Source organism: Panthera onca, chromosome F1 (assembly GCF_046562875.1).
Source record: "Panthera onca isolate mPanOnc1 chromosome F1, mPanOnc1 haplotype 2, whole genome shotgun sequence".
NCBI lineage: Eukaryota > Metazoa > Chordata > Mammalia > Carnivora > Felidae > Panthera > Panthera onca.
In genome coordinates, this window is record NC_138355.1 from 50420424 (window position 1) to 50443723 (window position 23300).

The following is a 23300-nucleotide window of genomic DNA, read 5'->3' on the forward strand; positions in this document are numbered from 1 at the left end:
AAAAGAAAAGAAAAAGAAAAAGAAAAAGAAAAAGAAAAAGAAAAAGAAAAAAGAAAAAGAAAAAGGAAAAAGAAGAAATATTCCTGCGGTGCCTGACTGGCTCAGTCAATGGAGTACATGACTCTTGCTCTCGGGGTTGTCAATTGGAACCCCATGTTAGGCGTAGAGATTACTTAAAAATGAAATCTTTAAAAAAGAAAAGAAAAGAAAAGATTCCTAATTAACATAGTCATCTTAACTGTAACAAAAATACACAAACAAGAGGATCTCAGAGATTAAGTATATTACTATTGAAATATACATAAATAGGAAAACACAAAAAGAAAACAGCTCTTGCTTCTCCTACAAGACAGATCACAAATGTTAAGGAAAAGGCTGGCTTGCCTAGGAAGATGCAAGAATTGCTGAAATTCCCAGAGATACAGTTAATTTTTCTCTCAGTTTAGAAGTTAGTGACATAATCAGAATGAGAAAAAGCGCACTCTCAGGTTGTTCTAGAAAGAGGAACTATTAGATGAGATAACCTGGTAGTGGCATATAAGTGTCCTGTAAGCTAACAGACATCCAAATTTGTTTCGGAAGTATGGCAAAGGGATATTTATGAATGCTTCGGCAAAATGAAACCATCTTACCCAACCCCTTCTGTTTCAGGGGATGTGGCTTGAAATAGCTAGATCTTTGCAAATGAATAATTTATAAAAGCTCCAGTAGCCTTTGAATAACATAATTTAAAATGAAGTCGTTACTGAGTAAAGGGAAAAAGAGGAACTCCAAATTCCTCTAATTTCAACATGGATTATCATATCGTTTCAATTTAAGATAATCTAATAACCATTTTAGTTTATTGCACCAGTCTCAGATAAATCCCTGCTTATGCAGCAGCCAAAGTGTTGCACGGAAGTTAGAATTCAAAGGAGCTTAGCTTGAACAAACTAATCTAAGCCGAGTCCTGGTTTAAGTCCATTTATAAAATGAGTTTTATCATACATTGGTGCATTTTTTTCTAAAACACATTCTGATTCTAGCTTAAAAAAAAAAAAGATCTAAGTACAAACAAGAATTAAACCTGACAAACCATGCAAAAAAACCAATAGGCTATCATTTTTCTTTATTGTGTCAAAAAGAACCTGTTTTATGTCACTGACATTCTTATTTAAAAGTTCATGTTCTAATTAATTATACTGGAGTTACATAAATGTAACATTATCACTGATTTCAAATTTTCTATTAACAAGTTTAGATCTAAGAAATGAATAAAACAGAGCTAGACTAAAATAGTCTTTCTACCCTCTGAAAAAGAAAATCATGCCCACAGTAATACAGTGATCAATCAGCTGGTTAGCACCTCCACAGTCCTCTTTCTAAATATATTTAAACATCTCATTCTTAACACCTTGAACACCTCACATGGGCTTAAACATTTTTTTTTTTGCATCAGTGCTTATCTGTGCCCCTTGAACATACTTATATTATTATATGTAAAATACTGTATAAAATTAAATTTGTGTACATGTATATTTACTTACCTAGATATTTAAATACCTCGAAGTACAGATTAGTTTGTTCATCACTTTCTCCCTAGTACATAGCAAATCATAGGCTCAAAACTGAATTGAATTGAATTGAATTGAATTGAAGAGCTATTCACAGATTTGGGGAAGGGGGGGAAGGAGTGTTAGAGAAAACGAACACTGCAATAAAGGTCCTGAGGAAGGTAGAGGTAACCAATGTATATGTAAATCATAGAAAAAAGCATTTCTAGACCTCTACTAGTTGCTTATTAGCGGGTTATTGTCTTTGTGCTGTTCTTATTTTTTTTTTTTTATTATGTGCTCCTCCCACATTAACGTTAATGCTGGGTTTCTTTTTTTCTTTTCTTTTTTTGTTTTTTTTTTAGTTGTTTCTTCCCCCCAGCTTTATTCAGGTATAAATGACAATTCAAAGTTGTATATATTTAAGGTATACAATTTGATGTCTTTATGTATGTATTATGAAGTGTCCACAATTAACTATTAACAAAAACTAATATTCCAAAAGCTAATACATGGTGTATATGTATATGCATATATAAATATGCCATTTTCTTTATCCATTTATTAGCTTGACAGACATTTAGGTTGTTTCCATATCTTGGCTATTGTGAATAATGCTGCAGTGAACCCAGGAGTGTAGATATCACTTCAAGATCCTGATTTTCATTTCCTTTTGACTATATATTCAGAAGTAGGATCAAAACAGTGTTGTCCTGGCATAAAAACAGACATATAGACCAATACAACAGAATAAGAAAACTACAAATGAATTCAACCATTTAGGGTCAACTGAACTTTGATAAGGGTGCCAAGAACGAAGAATAGGGAAAAGATAGTCCTTTCTATCAATGGTGTTGGGAAAACTGGATAACCACAGGTAGAATAATGAAATTGGACCCTTACACATATACAAAAATCAACTCAAAATGGATTCAAAACTTAAATGTAAAAAAAAAAAGAAATGGAAAAAAACCTCTAAATGTACAGCCCAAACTTGACATTGGTCTTGGCTATACCATCAAAAGAATGGGCAACAAAAGCAAAAACAGGCAAATAGGATCACATCAAACTAAATACTTCTACTTAGCAAAAGAAACAATAAATAGAGTGAAAAAGCAACCTTAGAATGGGAGAAAATATTTGCAAACCACATATCTGGTAAGGGTTTGGTATCAAAATATGTAAGGAACTCAGACTCCATAACAGAAAAACAAATAACCTGATTAAAAAATGGGCAAAGTATCCAAACAGACATTTCTCAAAAGAAGGCATACAAATGACCAACAGACACATGAAAAGGTGTTCAGCATCACTTACCATCAGGGAAATGCAAATCAAAACCACAATGAAATATCACCTCACACCTGCTTGAGTCACTTTTATGAAAAAGACAAAAGATAAAAAATGCTGGCAAAGATGTGGAGAAAAGAGCACTTCCATACACCGTTGATGAGAATGTAAACTGGTGTAGCTTCTATGGAAAACAATATAAAGAGTCCTCAAAAAATTTAAAATAGAACTTTTTTATGTTAGTACTGGGTTTAAGACTAGACATCCATTTATCCCTCAAAACTTCTAAACTCAGTTTCAATCTTTCCATCCTTACTGGGAATGTGGCCAGGCTTGGTCCTTGTCCCATTCCATCTGATTGGGCCACTCCCCTGTGCACAGATACGTGTCAGTGTTAATTAACGATGCACAATTCATAACTCATAACCAAGTTATTTTAGCAGAGGTTTCCCTCAGGGGTCCCAAATAAATACAAACAGTGGCTCCTATGATCTTCCATGAAGCCTTCTTCTCTTCATTATTCTGATTTTTTAGTAAAAAGCCAACCAACCTGACAGAATAGGAAATAAGTCCTGGGAAAGAAGGAGAACAAAGCCCATTTTAAAGTCAGGCTTTTTGTTCAGGATTTTGCTACAAACCTCTATTGAGACCTCTTGTAAACTTGGGGCTTTCCACCTTTTCATTTGTAGGTAAGAACTACAAAGGTGAGGCCCTTATAATGGAGGGGAGAAAAGACTGGAAAGGCCTCCATTCCACTAGAATTCAGACACAGAAGCTCTTAAGTGAAAGAATCTGGAAATTAAAACCTTGGCCTATTATACGCCCTAAGAATGTAATCTCACCAACCCACACTGCCTCTCTAAGGGCTTGATTTAGTCGGCTTTCCACTTCCACACCTTCTAATTGTGGAATTTCCTTTCGTTTTAATTCTCCTCAGGGCCAAACTCTGATTAAACTAACACATATGGTTTCTAGGATTTTGAAACTGAGCTCCCTCGGCAAGAAGCTACTTAGAGAATAAACCAGTCAGCCCTCTCCAGTTTTCCCTGCCCGAAACAGATAGGGCAGTACCCCAGCAGGCAATTAATTGACCCGGGTTCCCTTGCATTTTCTCTCCTGTGCAAAAGAAACAAGACAAAAATCCTCTGGCAGCTACAGGCTGGATATCAATTTACCACCAGCTCAGCACATTCCAAGTTAATGTACTTAGCTTTTTAGAGATGAGTACAATGTTAACATATTACTTACATCTCCAAGATAACCTTACTTTCTAAAACTTAATTGAAACTTTCCCTTTTTTAGAGAAAGAGCACTGTTGCTTAAGTAAGATTTACAGAAAGTAGCCTTTTCAAGATGACACCCTAATGTGTCAGAGAAATGGCAGCTGGCAGGAAGGCACAGTAATATGGAGACTTGCACGTTCATACTAATAACAGAACCACTCACACTGGCACTTGACTTCTCTGGTCTCTTGAACACACAGGCTTTTCCCTATCTCTGCCTTTCTCCCAATAAGCTTAGAGCTCACAAACCTATTTGTCTTTTGCTTCCTACCTTATCTCTGTGTCAGTTGGTAGTTTTAGCAAGTCTGAAACTTTTCCATATCTAAGGAAAGAGGGGTAATGATATTTCAGCTTTCTAAGTCTTGTGCTCTGCAAGTTCATATGTATATCCACTCATTGTAGTTTACTGAGCACCTGCACACTATATGTCAGGCACTGTTCTAGACCCTGGGATATAATATGGAATAGGAAAGACAAAGTCCTTGTTCTCAGCTCTCATGGAGTTTCTGTTCCAAAAGGAAAGTTCACAATCAATTTATGTAGTTTAAGTTCTATAAAGAAAATAAATCAGGGAATGTGATGGAACATGATGTGGGCCACTTTTGTAGACTGGAGCTGACATTTGAATGACAAAATGAGCTAGAAATGACAAGATTGGGAGCAAAACATTGTATGTACACAGAGGGTATGGTAAGTTCAACAGGCCCTAAGTTCAGGAGTGACCACAGCCTGGTTGATGAACAGGAAGAACATCATTGTGGCTGGAGGGTAATGAGAAATGTAGAACAAGGTCAGGCAGAGGAAGAGGAAGAACTTAGAGTATAGAAGTTCTTAAAACCACAATAAAGAGTTCAGAATTTATTCTAATAGTAGAGGGAAAGCATTCTGAAGTGGTTTAGGAATTTTAAATAGCACTTTTGGTACTGTGGAGAACAGATGATAGAGGGGCATTCAGAGAAACCATTTAGAGGCCACTGCAGATGTCCACATGAAAGACAGTCGTAGCTTGTCCACATAAAAAATGGAAAGGTGAAGAAAAGTAGACAGATTTGAAAAATATTTTTGAAGGTATAGCTGTCTGAACTTACTGACAGATTGTATACAGAGAGGGAAGGAAAAAAAGAAATCAAGTAGCCATTTACTTGAGATAATTAAAACATGGATTTGACTTAGAATGGATTTGGCTTGCGAAATTAGGAGGTATATTGTGGACATGCTAAATGTCAGATTCCTGTCAGCCAAGTGGAAAAGTCAAGTAGGCAGTTGGACATTCAGTATCTCCAAACAGTGGTCAGAATTTTCTGCAAAGTCAAGATAGGGCACTCTTTCACTATGGACGATATCTGCCTTGGGCGATTCATTTATCCATTTATTCAACCAACATTTAACATCTGCTGTGTGTCTGTCACTCTCTAGGTAACAGGAATATAGGTTTATAAAATGAATGTTCCCTCTCATAAAAGTTACCATCTAATGGGAAAACATAAACAATAAGCAAACAAATAAACAAGAACATACCAGATAGTGATAAATGTCATGTAAAAATAAATCTCAGTGGTAACACATGGGATGTGATGATTTCATTATAATTATGTTCTTTTTATGTGAATATACGTTAATTATTGGCATATATATTGGGGGGGGGGGCGGTGGAAGAAGGATTAATGTTTTGGCCATAAAAGAACCAGCAATCTGTTCAGTTATCTGGCATGGGCTTTCAGGTGAAACACAGATGCTCAGAATTCAGAAAGAAATTAGAAATATATTCACAAGTAGAAGAGGTAAAAAGAAAAAAGACATCTGGCAACAATCTAAATTCAGCCTAACAAGATTATCAGAGTTCTTTTTTTCAAGTAAGACTTTATGACTATCCGTCTCTTCAGCTCCTTTTACGCTTCTAGACAAAAAAAAAAAAAAAAAAAAAAAAAAAACTACGAAAATAATAAAATATTTTTATCTGCTTCTATAACCTGATTCTATGTGAAAATACCCAGAGGGAATTTCCATTCTTTTTTGCCTTAAAATTCACTGATATTGCTTCTCTCTAGTTTACTTCTCTTGATCCTTGATGTTCAATTTCCTTCTCCGTGACTAGTGGTATCAAGTTATCTCTATCCCTGAGAGAAGGACAAAGGTCAACACTAAAATAGTTGAATCTGTTGAGTGAGAGAAGTCATAAAAGGTCTCAAACCAACTTTGGCAGCTGTTTTTCCAAAGCCAAAGAAGAAAGTGAGAGGAAAACTAATAACATGGAAGCTGATACAAATCTGATCCTAACATTTTATCTACCTCAGAAAGAACGATATAGTCAAGTATTGGAATATTGGGACTGTGAAATCACATTTTTAGTATAAGCTTAAAATAGAAGAGTAATGTTCTGAAGACTATAACAAAGAAAGCTTTACTGTGAGATTTCCTATTTGATTTGTGGCAATAATGTTGTTATAACAAAAAAGTTCAAATAAAAAAAAAGCCTAATAAATGACTATTGTCTTCCAAAGTGCAGTTGCAAACCACCTTTTATCTCAGTGCTATGTATTCTATGCAATGAATTAAAAAATAAAACTCCTCTAACCTTACTAATCCTCTACAAATCTCACTCCTGGTAAAACACCAGCAACAAATCACCAGTCTACCTAAAATACAAAATACAGTTTAACTCTCAAAACAAAGTTACTGAAAATGATCTTTATGGTCAAAAATTAAAGGGTAGTGATACAGCTCCTATTCCAATTTCCAGCACTAAATATTCCCTTATAAAACTTCATTGCAACACATCCCCTCTTGGGAACAGGTTTCCCATAGATAATCCAAATTAGAGACATGGATTAAAAAAAAATCAGAATCAGATTTTGATCATTATAATAGAAACTCTTTGCATAACTTGATGCAAATGGAATGATAAGAAAAGAGTTTATAAAACTCTAATAATATCCCACTTAACTAACATCATGTATCTTCTTAAAGTAAAATTTACACTTAAGGGTATATACCAGTATTTTCATTTTCAAGACTATATTTCCGTTAAAAATAGGCAAGATATGGTCTCTACAATATATCCTCTAATATATTCTTTAATACTCCCAGATGCAATGAGAATTAAAAATTTTTCGTTCTACTAAATATTTGTCCTTTGACAAACATCTCTGTATTTCTCGTTTTTCAGGTATATCTCCTAAAATGGCAATGTTCTTTTATTTACTTCTGGGCTAAGTATACCAGCCTTAAAATAACACAAATCATCACTCTTAGAAGACATTTTATTAGTCAAATGTGGCTGTAGGAATATGAAATAGAATACATACCTAATTGATAACAAGGTAAAGAGATGTGGCAATAAATTTGAAGGACCATTAATCTGTCACTTCATAATATTAGCATACTTAGAAGCCAAGATGTTCAATAATCAACCAAAACTAAATAGATTAGAAAATCATGTTTCTGCAACTACTTTCCTTTACTTGAAAAGAGGTAAAATCCTACAGTGAAGACAGGCTTTTCAATCCACCTATGATGACTTCTAATAGAATTATCTACCTGTTAATACCATTTCTGACTTTTTGCTTTTTTATTTACCTTAATTTTGTTTCAAATAATTTTACTGTAATATTGAGCCTAATTTTTCCTGAAAAACTCATAAGATCAATGAGACAATTAGAAAAACTATTTTCCAGAATCCATAGTCTATAGTTAAAACTTGCAGACAATAAACAACCTGGTTGTGCCGATATCTGCAAAAGTGGATGTGGGCAATGGGAAATGCCAGGCCAAGGTTCCCTGAATGGAGCCCGTCTTAGTATATGTGGAGACAGTAAAGGCTTTGGGGCAAAGAACGACCAGTTCCTTTTTTTTTCTTTTCTTTTCAAGTTCTTATTTAAATTCGAGTTGGTTAACACACAGTGCAATATTGGTTTCAGGAGTAGAATTCAGTGTATCATCATTTATATACAACACCAGTCTTCATCATAACAAGTGCCCTCCCTAATACCCATTAACCATCTAGCCCACCCCCCCAACCATCTCCCTCCATCTACCCTCAGTTTGTTCTCTTTGTTGTTATTGCTGTTGTTTATTTATTTATGTATTTATTTTGAGAGACTGAAAAAGAGAGAGAATCTTAAGCAGGCTCCACGCTCAGTGTGGATCCTTACACAGGGCTTGATCCCACAAACCCACAAACCGCAAGATCATGCCCAGAGCGGAAATCAAGAGTCAGACATTTAACTGACTGAGCCATTCAGGTACCCCAGTTTGTTCTCTATTTTTTAGAGTCTCTTATGGCTTGTTTCTCTCTCTCTCTCTTTTTCCCCCACTCCCATAGGTTCATCTGACTTGTGTTTCTTAATTTTCACATATGGTATTTGTCTTTCTCTGACTGACTTATTTCACTTAACATAATAGACTCTTGCTCTATCCACATTGTTGCAAATGGAAAAATTTCATTTTTTTTTATGGCTGGGTAATATTCCATTGTGTATATATACCATGTCAAGAATGACCAGTTCTAACTAACTTTTGGCAGGATCATCCTGCTTACTCAGTAGAGAAATAAGAGTATTGTTAGAAATCATAGTTCCTATGAATACTTGCCCTATATCACTAGATCATAACAAAATCTAAATATCTTACTTAGGTGACCACTATGAGACAACTTTTATTATCTTTTAAAATATATTAATATAAGCAAAAATAATCTATATTTGACAGTAGAAACTTAGTCACCTGTCATTTACAATTTATAATTATCTAAAAGTTATCTTGTTAATACTGCTTTCACCAACAGTAGTGCTAATGTTTATTGGAGAGAAAAGTTAACATGTTTACATTTTGTTAATTCAACAAATATTTATTGAATACACTACTATGTGCCATGCAGAATACGAGATGTGGAAAATACAAAAGTGAGGAAAAAAACATTATCCCCCTTTTCACAAAATGTCTCATGGTAGTAGTTACAGTAAAGTCTCTTGGAGAGAAAAGAGGTTTTACTCACTTTTTGTGAGAGAGTTTCAAGTTCAAACCTTCTGGTTGGAAAACACATTGTCAGAGGCTTTTTAGGCATTTATCAATACCATATTGATATTCACACAACCATTCCTTCTTCAGCTATGTAGATGAGACAAGATCTGAGGAAGTCAGCTTGAGCCACAAAACAAAACAAAAACCTCATTATTTATCATCACATTCAGTTTTATTTCCTTCTGCAAAACTATAATTCATTATCAGCCACTTTATTTACCATAGTTCACAACAAATAACTCTTGGCTAGTTCCAAAAATCAAACTCACCAAGAAATGATAAAAAAAAATTGTCACTATTGAGAATATGCAAAAGAATTTGCTAAAACCTCTAAAGGCAATTTCTATAAAGAAGATTTTAAGACATTTTAAGTAAAGGCAGCAACATCAGAATTCTTTTCCAGTGAATACAATATTTATTTGAATGTACATTTCATGTTATATTTACTAAAAAATAAGTCTCATTAGAAACAGATTTTATGTAGTTTATTGGCCACATTTATAATGGGACATGCAGTAGGCAAGGATACTAACAAATACTGTTCATCAGTTTTCAGTATAACAGTTCATTTAGCTATTAGTTGTTCCCTGAATACACACAATGGGTATACACACACACAACATTAACATATCAGTGGTTGGGGTCACCAGCAGCATCTGGAGGAATAAGAAAGTCCATCAGGTGCTAACAGTTTCAAAAATGGTTTATAGGTGGAATACCTCCCTTCCATTGCTTTGGTGGTAATTTCATATGACCAATCCAGACCTTTTTTTATATGGGCACTATCATTTTGGCATACCAACCACTATCAAATGGACTACAGTAACGACAACACAACACAGGCAACTGTACCAGACTCTAATGTATGATTAGGAACCACAGTAAGATTGAAATAAGTAAAATCCTATCCGTCTCGTATTCTATGAGTAAATCTTAGAAAGCTTCACAAATAAGTGTGGCTGATCATCCAAGTCTAAGAAGCTCCATCATCAACGGATAGAAGTATCAATTATCAATAGGGCTGCAAATCTACTGAAAGAGAAGCCTGTCTCTCATACGTCAAAATAGAGTGAATGGTCCCAAGGTTACAAGGAAATAGACTTCATGATTTAAAACGAAGTCTTTTGCAATAGTCTAGATCACAAGCAGATGGGTCATGAGAAAAGCTCTTGGGTGTCAGTACAACAAAGTGACTGGCCCTCAGGAAGTGCCCTACTAGGGCAGAGACTGGTGTCTGATAAAGGTGTAGGTAAAGAGGGGAGCCATAGATGGTACCAAGAGGAGTACATGAGACCTTAGAGGCAACAGTGTAGCTATCTGAGAATCAAGAACTATGCTGAAAATTTTTAAATAAAAAATATTTTTAAAGTCTTCCCTATTGGGAATGCAGAGTACAGCCACTCTGGAAAACAGTATGGAGGCTCCTCAAAAGTTAAAAATAAATCTACTCTACGACCCAGCAATTGCACTACCAGGTATTTATCCAAAGGATACATGTGTGCTGTTTCAAAGGAGCACACGTACCCCAATGTTTATAGCAATGCTATCAACAATAGCTAAAGTATGGAAAGAGCCCAAATGTCCACCAACAGATGAATGAATAAAGAAGATATGGTGTGTACACACACACACACACACACACACACACACACACACACACACTGGAGTATTATTCGGCAATCAAAAAGAATGAAATATTGCCATTTGCAACTATGTGGATGGAACTAGAGGGTATTATGCTAAGCGAAATTAGTCAGAGAAAGATATCATATGACTTTGCTCATATGAGGAATTTAAGATACAAACAGATGGGAAGCAAAAATAATATAAAAGAAAGGAGGGGGACAAAACATAAGAGACTCTTAAATACAGAGAACAGAGTTACTGGAGGGGTTGTGGGTGGGGGGATGGGCTAAATGGATAAGGGGCATTAAGGAGGACACTTGTTGAGATGAGCACTGGGTATTATACATAGGGGATGAATCACTGGAATCTATTCCCGAAATCATTATTATACTATATGCTAACTAACTTGGATGTAAATTTAAAAATAAATAAATAAAATTAAATAAATAAACAAATAAATAAATAGGAAAAAACATACAACCTCAAAAAAATAAAATAAAGTCTTCCCTGTTTAAGTTTTATAAATATGTATATATATCTTACCATGTAAAAGACATATTTGTTAATGCTTCTTTGTGTCTCCCGTGTGTTGAAGGAAAAAACACAAAGGATTTCCATATAAATGGGGGCTAGAGTTTCCTAGGGAGAGAGAAGCACAGCCATAGGGGCTGAGGTTGGTCCTCAGTGCAAAAGACAAAATGACAGAAATCAAGGGAGTGGTACAATTCTGGGAAGGAGCACTGGGGTCTATTGGAATCACAACCACTGCCCCTCTGGAGATTCTGTTCCTAGATCTCCCTTACTTAAATCTCAGAGGGCTTTTTGTTCTGCTTCTATCAAGGATAACAGCTTCCCTGAAACAACTCTGTTGTGTTATTGTTGTTTTATTATCACTGTTTTCCCTTCTACAAGCGTAATACTGTGCAATACAACAATTTCTTTGCCGACTTCAGTAACTGCCTTCCTGAAGTCACTGCTGAGGCATGTGTCCCAGCTAATTTCTAGGCCCCTGTAATTTAAACCCTTCTGCTGCTGGATAATTGGACTAATGCCCAATAATCCATCCATTAAAACAAATACTGTTTATTATACTGTCCAAAGTAACAGAATTTTCTCAGACTCAAACATAATAACACAAAACAGCACAACTTCTGAAATCAACTTTAATCCAATTGTGTATTCATACTGTGTCTTATACTGGGAAGAGTTTTCAAATGACCATAAAACCAGTCTCCAGACTGAGGATTGCACACTAAAATACCTTTAGGGGCAGCAAGAAAACCTAAGTGTGTGAAGTACACACACAGAGCACTAAAGACATGTGGAAGTTGTTGCAAACTGGTAAGTACATTCAAACTTAAAAGGAATTTTTTAAATGGTTGTGCTGGCCAAGTAAAACATGTCCACAACGAAATTCTTTAAATTTGTAGTTGTATCCAGAAGCATAGCTGCATAGCATAGGTTGGTTAATACTAATCTTTAAGCGGTTGTTGGTACTAAGAAAGAGTTAAATAGCACTACCATAAATTGATACACAATTGCCCAAAGCCATACATTGCACTAGACAGCAATAATCACCGAAGGACTTTAATTTCAGGAAGTTGATTTATATTTACATTTGCCTTATCACCATCTTATCTTCTAAGACATTAGCTGTGTTCTTTTCCTTCTACTCTTCTCTCCATTTCTTTTTTAGAGCTGCAGCTTCATTATCTGATTTTTTTTTTTTTAAGTCTTTGACCTTGTTTCTATGTTCTAATTCACAAGTCACTTCCTCCCAGGTACACTCCCTATTATTTTTCGAGCAAACTTAAACATTCTTCCCTAGGATTTTTATAGTTTATATGTCATTTTTACATCTTTCAGAGCGAATTGCAGATTTCTGTGACGCTTTGTGGGGTGGGACTATTTCTTTTTTTTTTTTTTTTAATGTTTATTTATTAATTTTGAGAGAGAGTGAGCAGGGGAGGGGCAGAAAGAGAGGGAGAGAGAATCTCAAGCAGGATCCATGCTCAGCAAGGAGCCAGATGTGGGGCTCAATTTCAGGACAGCAAGACCACAACCTGAGCCAATATCAAGAGTCAGTTGCTTTACTGACTGAGCCATCCAGCCACCCTGGCAGGGATTGTCTTATTCACGTATATGTAACTAACACTTAACACCACACTTAGCATGTAGTATATGTATAAAAAATGTGCATAAAGGAATAAATGAAGGAATAAATAGGTTTATTAGTTAATGTTACAAGAAAATTTAAGAATGCAAAACAATTAAATTCAATCCCATTCAGTCTATGGATGAGCAGAAAGTTCCAGAGCTTGTCCTAAAATTTCTTTTCACTCTCTCAGTCACCTTTATTTCAAAAAGAAAAAGCAGACCATTTATTAACATTAGCTTTTTATGTTATTTTACTAGAATGTTCTTTATAAATTGGTCCAGGTTCTCTTACTTGGCAAAATGGAGCTTTCATCATACATTAAAGTTCAACCTATGTGACATAAAGTGACATAAAACCACTGTCACTCACTCTTCTGAAATGCATTAGTGCATTAATACTTCTGGAGTCTTATCCTGAGTTATGGTTTGTGAGAAATTAGAGCAGATGAGTTCAAGATTTAATCTTCCTCTTCCCTATTGACCTGCCTCTGACCTTGTGGCTTCTGGAATCAGTGACCTAGACCCTTCTTCTGCCTTTCAATTGCATAAAATTACATATATTTTTCAATGTAAATATTTTATTAGTGTTAAAATGACTAAACCCAAAATACTGATCACTTGTGACAAAATTCAGTATAGGAAAATCAAAGATCTCTGTAAAAATGGAAGTTTCATGAAAATCTCAGTTTCAAATTTCCATTTCAAGTATATCCATTTTGTTTAATTCTTCCATTCATTTATTCATTTATCAATATATTTGTATGTTCAGTGCCTACTAAGTGCCAACTAATGAGCCAGATATAGACAAGGTAAAGCCCTCATACCCGCCATAGCCAAAGGGGTATATAAACAAGTAAGTTAATTATCACAACGTAGTACTGTGATCAGGAAAAGTACTAAGGTTGGGAAGGAGAGAGGAAGAAAATGCTTCAGGCTCAAAATGCTGAGGCATGCAGAAAAACAAGTATTAAACATAATCTCCAGGGAAAGAAAACAAAATGAGACCAGAGAGAAAAGAAAACATATTTGTAAATATTTATCTAATCACTTCTCAAATTTCATACTTTGTTATGTTTACAATACAAAACATTTAGTTTGAAACTCATTCTGAAGTCAAGTTTTAGTAATGGAGAAGTAGTTTATTTTGACTAAGCCCCTGAAAGATAATAATCATAACTCTCAACAAAATATGGGGCGCCTGGGTGACTCAGTTGGTTAAAGGTCCAACTTTGGATCAGGTCATGATCTCACAGTCCGTGGGTTTGAGCCCCACATCAGGCTCTGTGCTGACAGCTCAAAGCCTGGAGGTCTGTGTCTCCCTCTCACTATGCCTCTCCCCTGCTCACACTCTGTCTCTCTCTCTCAAAAATAAATATTCAAAGGGCGCCTGGGTGGCTCATTTGGTTAAGCGTCTGACTTCGACTCAGGTCTGATCTCACTGTTCATGAGTTCAAGCCTCACATCAGGCTCTGTGCTGATAGCTCAGAGCCTGGAGCCCACTTCAGATTCTGTGTCTCCCTCTCTCTCTCTCTGTGACCCTCTCCTGCTCACACTCTGTCTCTCTCCCTCTCTCTCTCTCAAAAGTAAATAAACATTAAAAAAATTTTTTTTAATAAATAAATATTCAAAAACAATTTTTTTTTTTTTAAATTTTTTTTAACGTTTATTTTTTATTTTTGAGACAGAGACAGAGCATGAACGGGGGAGGGGCAGAGAGAGAGGGAGACACAGAATCGGAAGCAGGCTCCAGGCTCTGAGCCATCAGCCCAGAGCCCGACGCGGGGCTCGAACTCACGGACTGCGAGATCGTGACCTGAGCCGAAGTCGGACGCTTAACCGACTGAGCCACCCAGGCGCCCCCAAAAACAATTTTTTTAACTCTAAACAAAATAAATTTTAAAAAATAAAATAAAATAAAACACCTATTGAAGACACCAGAGAGCAATCATAAGCAGGCAGAAACTGTAGATTTTAGACCCTTAAGAGCAATTAAACCACATTCATTGGGTGAGGTGCACATTTTCATGGCTTTTCCCCTGGGGGCACTTCCAGTCCACATTTGATGCAGGGTGGAGAAAACTCAAGCAAAAAGACAGTATAATAAGAAGTCAGTTAGTAGCATTCATGGATCCCAAAGTAGTTGGTATTTGATGGGGAATCCAAAAAAAACAAGGCAAAAGCCCCTAAAATCTACATATAAATTCTCTTAAAATTCTTGGCTAACTCTGAACCAATAATCAAGAACAATTTGAAGAGATCAGAACTGCTAGAAGTCTGAAATTGCAAAAAAATTATTCACTGCACACCTCTTGGGGAAACAAAGTTTAGAGTCCAATCTTACAAAATTAGAGGGCCTTAAGAGATATTAAGGCTTTTCAGTGTTAAAAAGAACAGCTTCAAAATGGAGTCACCTACATGTTAAGCCCCACCAAGACTTAATACCTAACCTAATTGTAGTTTTAGCCCCTCCTAAGGGTAGAATTTTAAACTAATCAGTCTGGAATTTCCTGATCAACAAGTATGAGGTAATCTGCATGATAAGACTCCCCTGCTTTCCACCCCCCCCCCCCCCAGCTTAGGGACCTTGCCCATAACAATACTTTTTTTTCTTTAGCTAATAAGTTACTAGTCCTGCCCTGTTTCTTCCTACAAAAGCCTTTGATTTTGTACAACTCCTTGGAACTCCCTTGTATTTGCCAGATAGGATGCTGCCTAATTCATGAATTCTTAAATAAAACCAATTATATCATTAAGTTTACTCGGTTGAATTTTTGTTTGTTTTTAACACCAGAGATATGTTATAACAAACCAAGCATACCTAAGATCAAGGTGACAAACCAGCAACTGAACCACTAGACCAAACAACCAACACTCATGAGAGGAAGATAATAGCGTCTAATGTCTCTATAGTGCATTATGTAGAGTGTTATATATATATATATATATATATATATATATATATATATATGTAAAATATATATACTTTACATATATAAATATGCATTATGTAGAGTATTGTGTATATATATACAAAATATATATTTTATATATATATAAATAAAATATATACAAAATGTATATATATATATATATATATATACACACAAAATATAATAAAAAATTACCATACATTTTAAAAAATGGGTAAAGGTGACCCATAATCAAGAAAAAAACCCCACATCATCAATAGAAACAGCCCCTGAGGTAGCTCATGTGTTAGAATTAGCATAGTAATACTTTAAAGAGGTTATGATAATGTTGCAGGATTTTTTTGACTTCAATACTGGGGATTCGTTGTCTCACCACTTTGAAGAATGAAGAAGTGGACACAAAATGAGCAACAGGCAAAGTTTATTAGTGTATAAGATTAGAAAGGAAGAATAGTAGGAAAGTTCTCTTTACAGAGGGGACATTCAAAAATGAATGCCTGAGGACTATTGGCAAGGGTCCTTGTTTTATAAGGTTCTGGTCAGCCCTTCCCCTCCTCTTCCCCCTTGTCCCTTCTTGGGTTCTACCCTTATTGGCTTGATAACTCTAGGTGCTGGGTTGTCCATTCTGGATTGGCTCGTTTCCATTGTATGAGGGGTGGCCTATGACCATACTTAGGTCTTTTGTCAAATTCATGAGGGAAACCTGAGGGAGCATAAGTGGGGTCTGTTACATTCTTAAGAGGAACCTTACACCTGGGGGGGTTTGCTGTGGTCAGACACTCCCAACATTGTTCCAAAATAGGTATTTTTCCCCACCCAGCGACATCAGGTCCTAATCCTTCCTTCTCTCCCTGTTTTATCCTATATTTTCCTATCATCATCATGTGTTTAAGGACTTAAAGTAAAAACTAGATCATAATAATCCCACAGAGAAATAGAAACAATGAAAAAAAAGCCAAATAAAAATTCTAGAACTGAAAATTATAATACCTGAAATAGAATTTTACTGGATGAATGTAAGAGCAGATTAAAGTACATAAATTAGTGAACTTGAGGAAATATCAGTAGAAATCTCTTCTGAGGAAAAGAGAAAAAGAGAATTGGAAAAACTGAGCAAAACTTCTGTGACATTAATGACAATATCAAACAGTCTAATCACAGAATCAAAGTCCCAAAAAGAGAGACAAAGAATGAGATGGAAGACAAACAAACAAACAAAAACACTCAAAAAATAATGGCTGAAATTTCCCACTTGGGTGAAAAAAATTAACTTACAGGTACACAAGCTCAGAGAACTACTGATACATGTAACAATAAGGACAAACCTCAAAAATATTATAGTAAGTGAAAAAAAGCCAGACATAGAAAATACACATACATGACTTTATTTACATGATGTTCTAGAACAGGCAAAACTAATCTATGTTGACAAAAAGAACAATGTTTGCCTATAGGGGGTCAAGAGAATGGAAGTAAAAGTAAGGAAATTTTCCAGGGTGATGGAAATAGTCTATATCTTGATTGCAATGATGGCTCAACAGGAATGTACATTAAGCAGAACTCATTAAATTTTTCATATGCTTAAGATATATGCATTTTCACTCTATGAAAACTTAATGTCAAAAAAAGGAGCATAAAAAAGAAACTCATTTTTATCAAATTCAGCTTTAGGCTAAAAGTGTGAGTATAGATCATTCTGAGAGTTAAAAACGAGCATCTGAGATAACAGGAGAAAAATGTTGCTTTTGCTATAAGTTATGTTGCCCTTGCTGAAAGGTTTATCCACTTTGGACCTAGTATCTTTCATTAGAATACACAACTGTTTTTATCAAACAAGTTCCTAGAATAATAAAGAATATCATTCCAAACATCTCTGAAATAACTCACAAGACTTTGAGAATTCCTTAGTAAAATGAAAAAAGCAAACTAAACTATGGAATGGCAGCTGCTGTCTAGCAGAACATGGTAGCAGCATCTCAAGTTAAAACTAAGCCACTTCCCTTTGAAAGGACTGCATTCATAATGCTTTAGAATCACTGCATCTCCCTTTCCCACTGAGCTTGCCCTGTAAGTAACCTCTGATGAATTGAGTGTCTCTTAGTAATGCTGACCAACTGGAAACTGAATAAAATGCCTGCTCAAAATAGAGAACTAAAGCCATATTCTAAAAATGACATACAGCTGGCATAGCACATGCAAAATTCTTAATAGCTACTTTTTCCAAATGGTCAAACTTGAGTCACGCTGGAGTTTCAGCAGAATGAAGCACAGTGAGGCTTAAGAAGTTCATGGTGCTTTAAGGCAATGGCTGCACTTACAGCTTCTCATCATGATCCATGGAATTCTTCATGTCTATTGCTTGTCTTTTCATTTTTCACAATCAAGAACATCCCTAATCTAAAGCTGTAGAGGAGAGCATCCATATGCTATTGAACCACCTAAGATTCAAACAGGATCCTGGCCACTTCCCCAAATTGATAAATAAAGATTGAGAGTCAGTTGAACATCCAGGGGGACCAAAGTTAGGTGTCCTAGGACCTTACCTGCTCTATCCATTTACTATAGAATTACTTTGATTTCAGTCTAAGTGGTCTATCTTGGAACCCTACATTTGCAAGAGCAAAGGCACCAAGGCATAATGAAAGAGGGGGCACATCCACGAATGTCATAGAATCTCTGCCCTACTTCCAACATCTGAAGCTGAGCCTCACTTAATGGGGTTAGATCCCTACTCTGCCTCCTGGGACCTTAGGTCAATTACATATGGAATGCAGGCAGATATGAAAGGGAAACAAACATACATAATCAGAACCCCAAACATGTCTTTTGTGGGGGTACATCTTCCCTATCCTTCTCATTTCTAAATAAAGACATGAAATGTTTATCTAAAAGGGCAAAGCAATATGAGAAATCCTTAAATTTCTGTCTATTCTCTCTTAACTTCTTTATAGCATTTTTCATTTTATACTTTGACATATCAGTACAAATTTGTGTAAGGGAATGTCAAGTGAGGTTATCTTCTTTTGGAATTGAGGTTAATGTCCAAAGCAAATACTAACTACTTCACATTCTATATAGACCCCAGCCCTAGTAGATGGGCTACTCATATTCCTGCAGGAATTACTGAGAAGCATCGGATAACAGCCCCAACCAAAAAACAAACATTCTTAATTCCCAGCAATATAAAAGTAAGCCTGGGGAAAAATAAGTCAACAGCCTTTTAGGGCATGCAGTGCCTGTTGAGAAAGGCTACTCTTTCCTTCCTTCTCAACTGGAGAGGGAAGGGAGATGCATTCTCTTACACCAAGCTAAGAGAGCTCCAAGAGAACCCAATCAGAGCACCTGTAAAAAATGAAAACTGGCATCTCCCTCATCAAGTAGAAGCCTGCTGAACTGCAGAAGCTCCTCTCCCACCAATCACTTTGGTGTTTCATATGTAAATGTTTTTTCTTTCATGTAGCAAAATATACATAATATAGAACTTACATTCTAACCGAAGTTAGAATGTAGAAAGTACAGTTCTGGGGCATTAAGTACATTCATACTGTTCTGCAACCATCACCACCGTCCATCTCCAGTCATATTTAAATGTATTCCTCCATTTCTGGATCACTCAGGTAACATCACTCACATTGTGAGACAGATCTTGGGAGAGGGTCCTATGAGTCTAGGTACTGATGCCCTATTCAGCCGCTGTATACCACTGAAAGGAAGAAAGCGCTGCTTGCCATAAGTTCTCTCAAATTTGGCAAAGTGCTTGAACAAAAAGATGAATGCTGAATTCTGGTTCAGATTTTTCTGGAGGCAGTAGGTTTGCTGGAGTAGTCCATGTTGGGAGAGCCTGAAGGAACAGTATCATAATATGTCTCTGAGGATTCAGGGAGCAACACTTTACAAAATTGGGAGGGTATGAAAGAGGACTTTGGGAGTTTGGTAACTCCACATGAAGAAATGTAGAAATTAATGTATGGACAGAGCCATAAAGCCACTCAGGCAGGCATAAGACCAAGCAATGGTATTCCCAACCTAGAGAAAGTAATGTTGGGAGTATCAGAATAAGACACGGCTGCTCCTCTAGGGGAGTTTCTCAGAGACAGAGGGGCCATGCAAAATCTACATGGAAACCATATCAGCAAAGGTCAACAGCAAACTAAATCAGATTACCCTCTGCTTCTCTATCCCTCTTCCCTACTCCAAACTCCTACTTTCACACTAGTGCTTAGAAGAGATATAAAAATGAGATATCTCAGAGCTAGACCACACCTTTCTCCAACTGACATGAAGTGAGAGTTTGCAGCAAAGTCTGAACTGATTTTGAGGCCAAAGGATTTTAAATAGGCCAGACCAATTCTTAGGTACTGAAGGGTTGGGCTGCTCTAATAAAGATGACCAGAAAGTTGTGGAACGATAATACAACTTTAGAAGAATGATTATCCAATGGAAAAAGGTAACCTGACAGGGTGGGTTGTAAGAAAAAATCTAAGAATTCATATATATACTTCAACAAGTTTTAATTCCTCAATAAACTTGTTTCCTACACAAGAGGCAATATGCTAGGAAAGTGAAAGATAAGACTGGAAGAAGACAATAGCAACCAAGAAAGGAATGAAAATTGTGTACCAATCAAAAGCAACAATAAACCTCTAAAGAGTTTGAAGTAAGTCATGGTGTTAGAATTATAGTAATGCAAAGTATTGCAAAGGAGGGGTGAGAAAAAAAAGGAAAACTAATTAGGAGGTGCTATTTTCATTGCAGTAAGAACTAAGGATCTGAATCACAGCAATGATATAGTGAATAGGAGCGGGGGGGGGGGGGGATCCAAGAGGAAGTAGAAATGACAGGACTTCAGTCAAATTAGAATTAGGAATTTAGACAGAACGCGTGGTCTAAGGAAATGCCTAGGTTATGGTTTAACTGAATGGAGGGATAATAGTGATTCATCTCTCTGACAAAAGAAAGACAGAACAAGGAGAAAGCTTCTTTGTGTAACCAGGTGATGACCATAAGCTCCATGAATGTAGGAATATATATATATTTTGGGAACCTAGTGGATACTATTTACTGAACAAATAAGTTTAGTTTGGGGCAAGTTTGGAAAGAGATACTCATGGAATAACCAAGAGACTATGGTTGGCAGAGTTGGATATGCTGGTCTTCGAGTTTAGGAAAGGAAGATGATATGACAAAATAGATTTAGGATCATCAGTGTATAAGTGTTTATGGATGAAAGAGCACCAAGGTCAAAAAATTGGGGAAAATCAATATTTCAAGAGGTGGGCAAAAGAAGCTACCAAGTAGAAGAGATCAGAGAAAATCCAGGAAAACCAGTAGAAAGTGGTATCACCAAATCCAAGAGAAGTCCAAGCTTTCAGGAAGGAGTGACCAGCAATGGTAAGTGCTACAGAAAGATCAAGTGAGATAAAAACTAGTAATTTTTCACTATAGAAACTAGAATGCAATTGGTTACATTGGAAACACCTAGTGAAGGCAGTTGGGAGCAGATGCCAAACTGCCATGAGTTAAGAAGTGAATGGGAGGTAGAGAAGTGAAGGTTCTCAGTGTTGACTTTTTAAAGTTTAAATTCAAAGGGAGACATGAAGACAGAATGATAGCATAGTGGTTAATGAAAATATTGGCTCAGAAGGGTAAGAAAAGGATGTGGCACAGAAGGACAAGTCAAGGGAAATGTGTTACCTGGTTTTCTGGTATTGGTAGTCACTAAGAATGTTCATAAACTGAGGGGAAGGAGCCACCAGTTGGGGAGAAATTGAAGACACTGAAGAGAAAAGATAACAAATAGAAAAAAGTAGAGAAGAGACTCAAGGTTATGAAATCAAGAACATAAGTAATGGAGTTAGTCTTCAATAAGAATAATTAAGAGTAGATAGCAGAGAAAGTCACCCTCTTGATGGGAAGGGCAACATCTATATTTCAGTCAGGTAAAGAGTAAATGAGATCTTCTACTTTTGGCCTAGGCTGGTAGGTGCTCTGAAAAATCCTCCATAAAGAGTAACTAAACCTTGGAAAGGACACACTGTTTTGAGATATCACTGGGAAGTGTATCAAATGACATCATTTTACAAAAACAAAAACCTGTACTATAGTCCAGAGGAAGTCCAGAAGAGGAAGTAGAAGAGTCTGAGTCACAGCCCATGAAGCAAGGTTGCCTGAAGTTGATGTTTCTTTCACCACTGCTATTGAAAAATAAGTCTTGTGTCAGGGGAAGAATGGTAAATTGTAAGATTCACATACTGAGCAGACCCTCAAAAGAAAATGAAATAGTTCCAGGTCAGTGGCATCTCCTGAGTTTCCAGCATGAATAATGAGTAATTTCTCTCTAAAGCATTGCATATACAGTCACCAACTGAAATCCACAGGACCACATATTTTTAGACTGAAATAAATACAAAAGTTCTAAACAAAGTTTAGCAAACTAAATCCATAAGTGCTTATAAAAGATAATATACAACTAAATAGAAGACCAATAAGGAAGTAGAAGACTTGAATAACACTATAAACCAATAAAATCTAACAGACACCTATATAATACCACCTAGCAACAGCAAAATAGACATTCTTCTCAAGTACACATAAAACATTCTCCAACGTTTTGGATCATATGTTAGGCCATAAAACAAGTCTCAATAGATGTATGGGGATTAAAATCATACAGGTATATTCTCTGACCACAGTCAATAAAATTAGGAATCAGTAAGAAAAGGACATTTGAAAAATTCACATTATGTGGAAATTAAACACACTTCTTTAAGAAGATAAACTAAAGAAGAAATTAGGAAACAAATTAGAAAATACTTTGATACAGATAAAAAAAAAATGAAAATATAACATCCTAAAACATACAGGATGGAGCTGAAGCAGTGTTGGAAGAATTTTGTAGTGGTAAAGTCCTATATTAAATAGTAAGAAAGATCTCAGAAAATAACCTAAACTTCCACCATACAAAACTAGAAAAAGAAGAACAAATTAAATCCAAAGCAAGGAGAAAGGAGAAGATAATAATGATTATAGCAGAAATAAACAAAATAGAAAATGGGATATAATACAGAAAATTAATAAAACCAAAAGTTGGTTATTTGAAAAGATAAAGAAAATTGACAAATATGTAGCTAGAATGACCAAGAAAAAGAAACAAAGATTCAAATTACTAAAATCAAGAATGAAAAAGGAGTCATTTACTACTGATTTTACAGAAATAAAAAAATGTACTATTAATAGTTTTACACCAACAAATTTGATAACTGAGAAGAAATGGACAAATTCATAGAAATAGACAAGTTACCAAAACAGAAGATACAGAAAGTCTGAATATGCCTAAAAAAAGTAAAGGGATTGAATTAATAAACAAAAACTTCCCACAAATAAAAGTAAAGGATGAGATGATTTTGCTGGTGAATTCTATCAAACGTTTAAAGAAGAATAATATCAATCTTTCTTAAATTCTT

At 35.7% G+C, this 23300-nt stretch overlaps 1 long non-coding RNA gene across 2 annotated transcripts in view; it reads right to left on the reverse strand.

Moving 5' to 3' along the window:
• Nucleotides 1-1788: 1788 nt before the first annotated feature.
• The window catches only part of LOC132686499 (uncharacterized), a 72345-nt gene continuing 50833 nt past the window's right edge, over nt 1789-23300 (reverse strand). For both annotated transcript variants that reach the window (XR_013553208.2, XR_013553207.2), the window contains one exon: nt 1789-9244. This is a non-coding gene — a long non-coding RNA (uncharacterized LOC132686499). The remainder of the gene's footprint in view (nt 9245-23300) is intronic.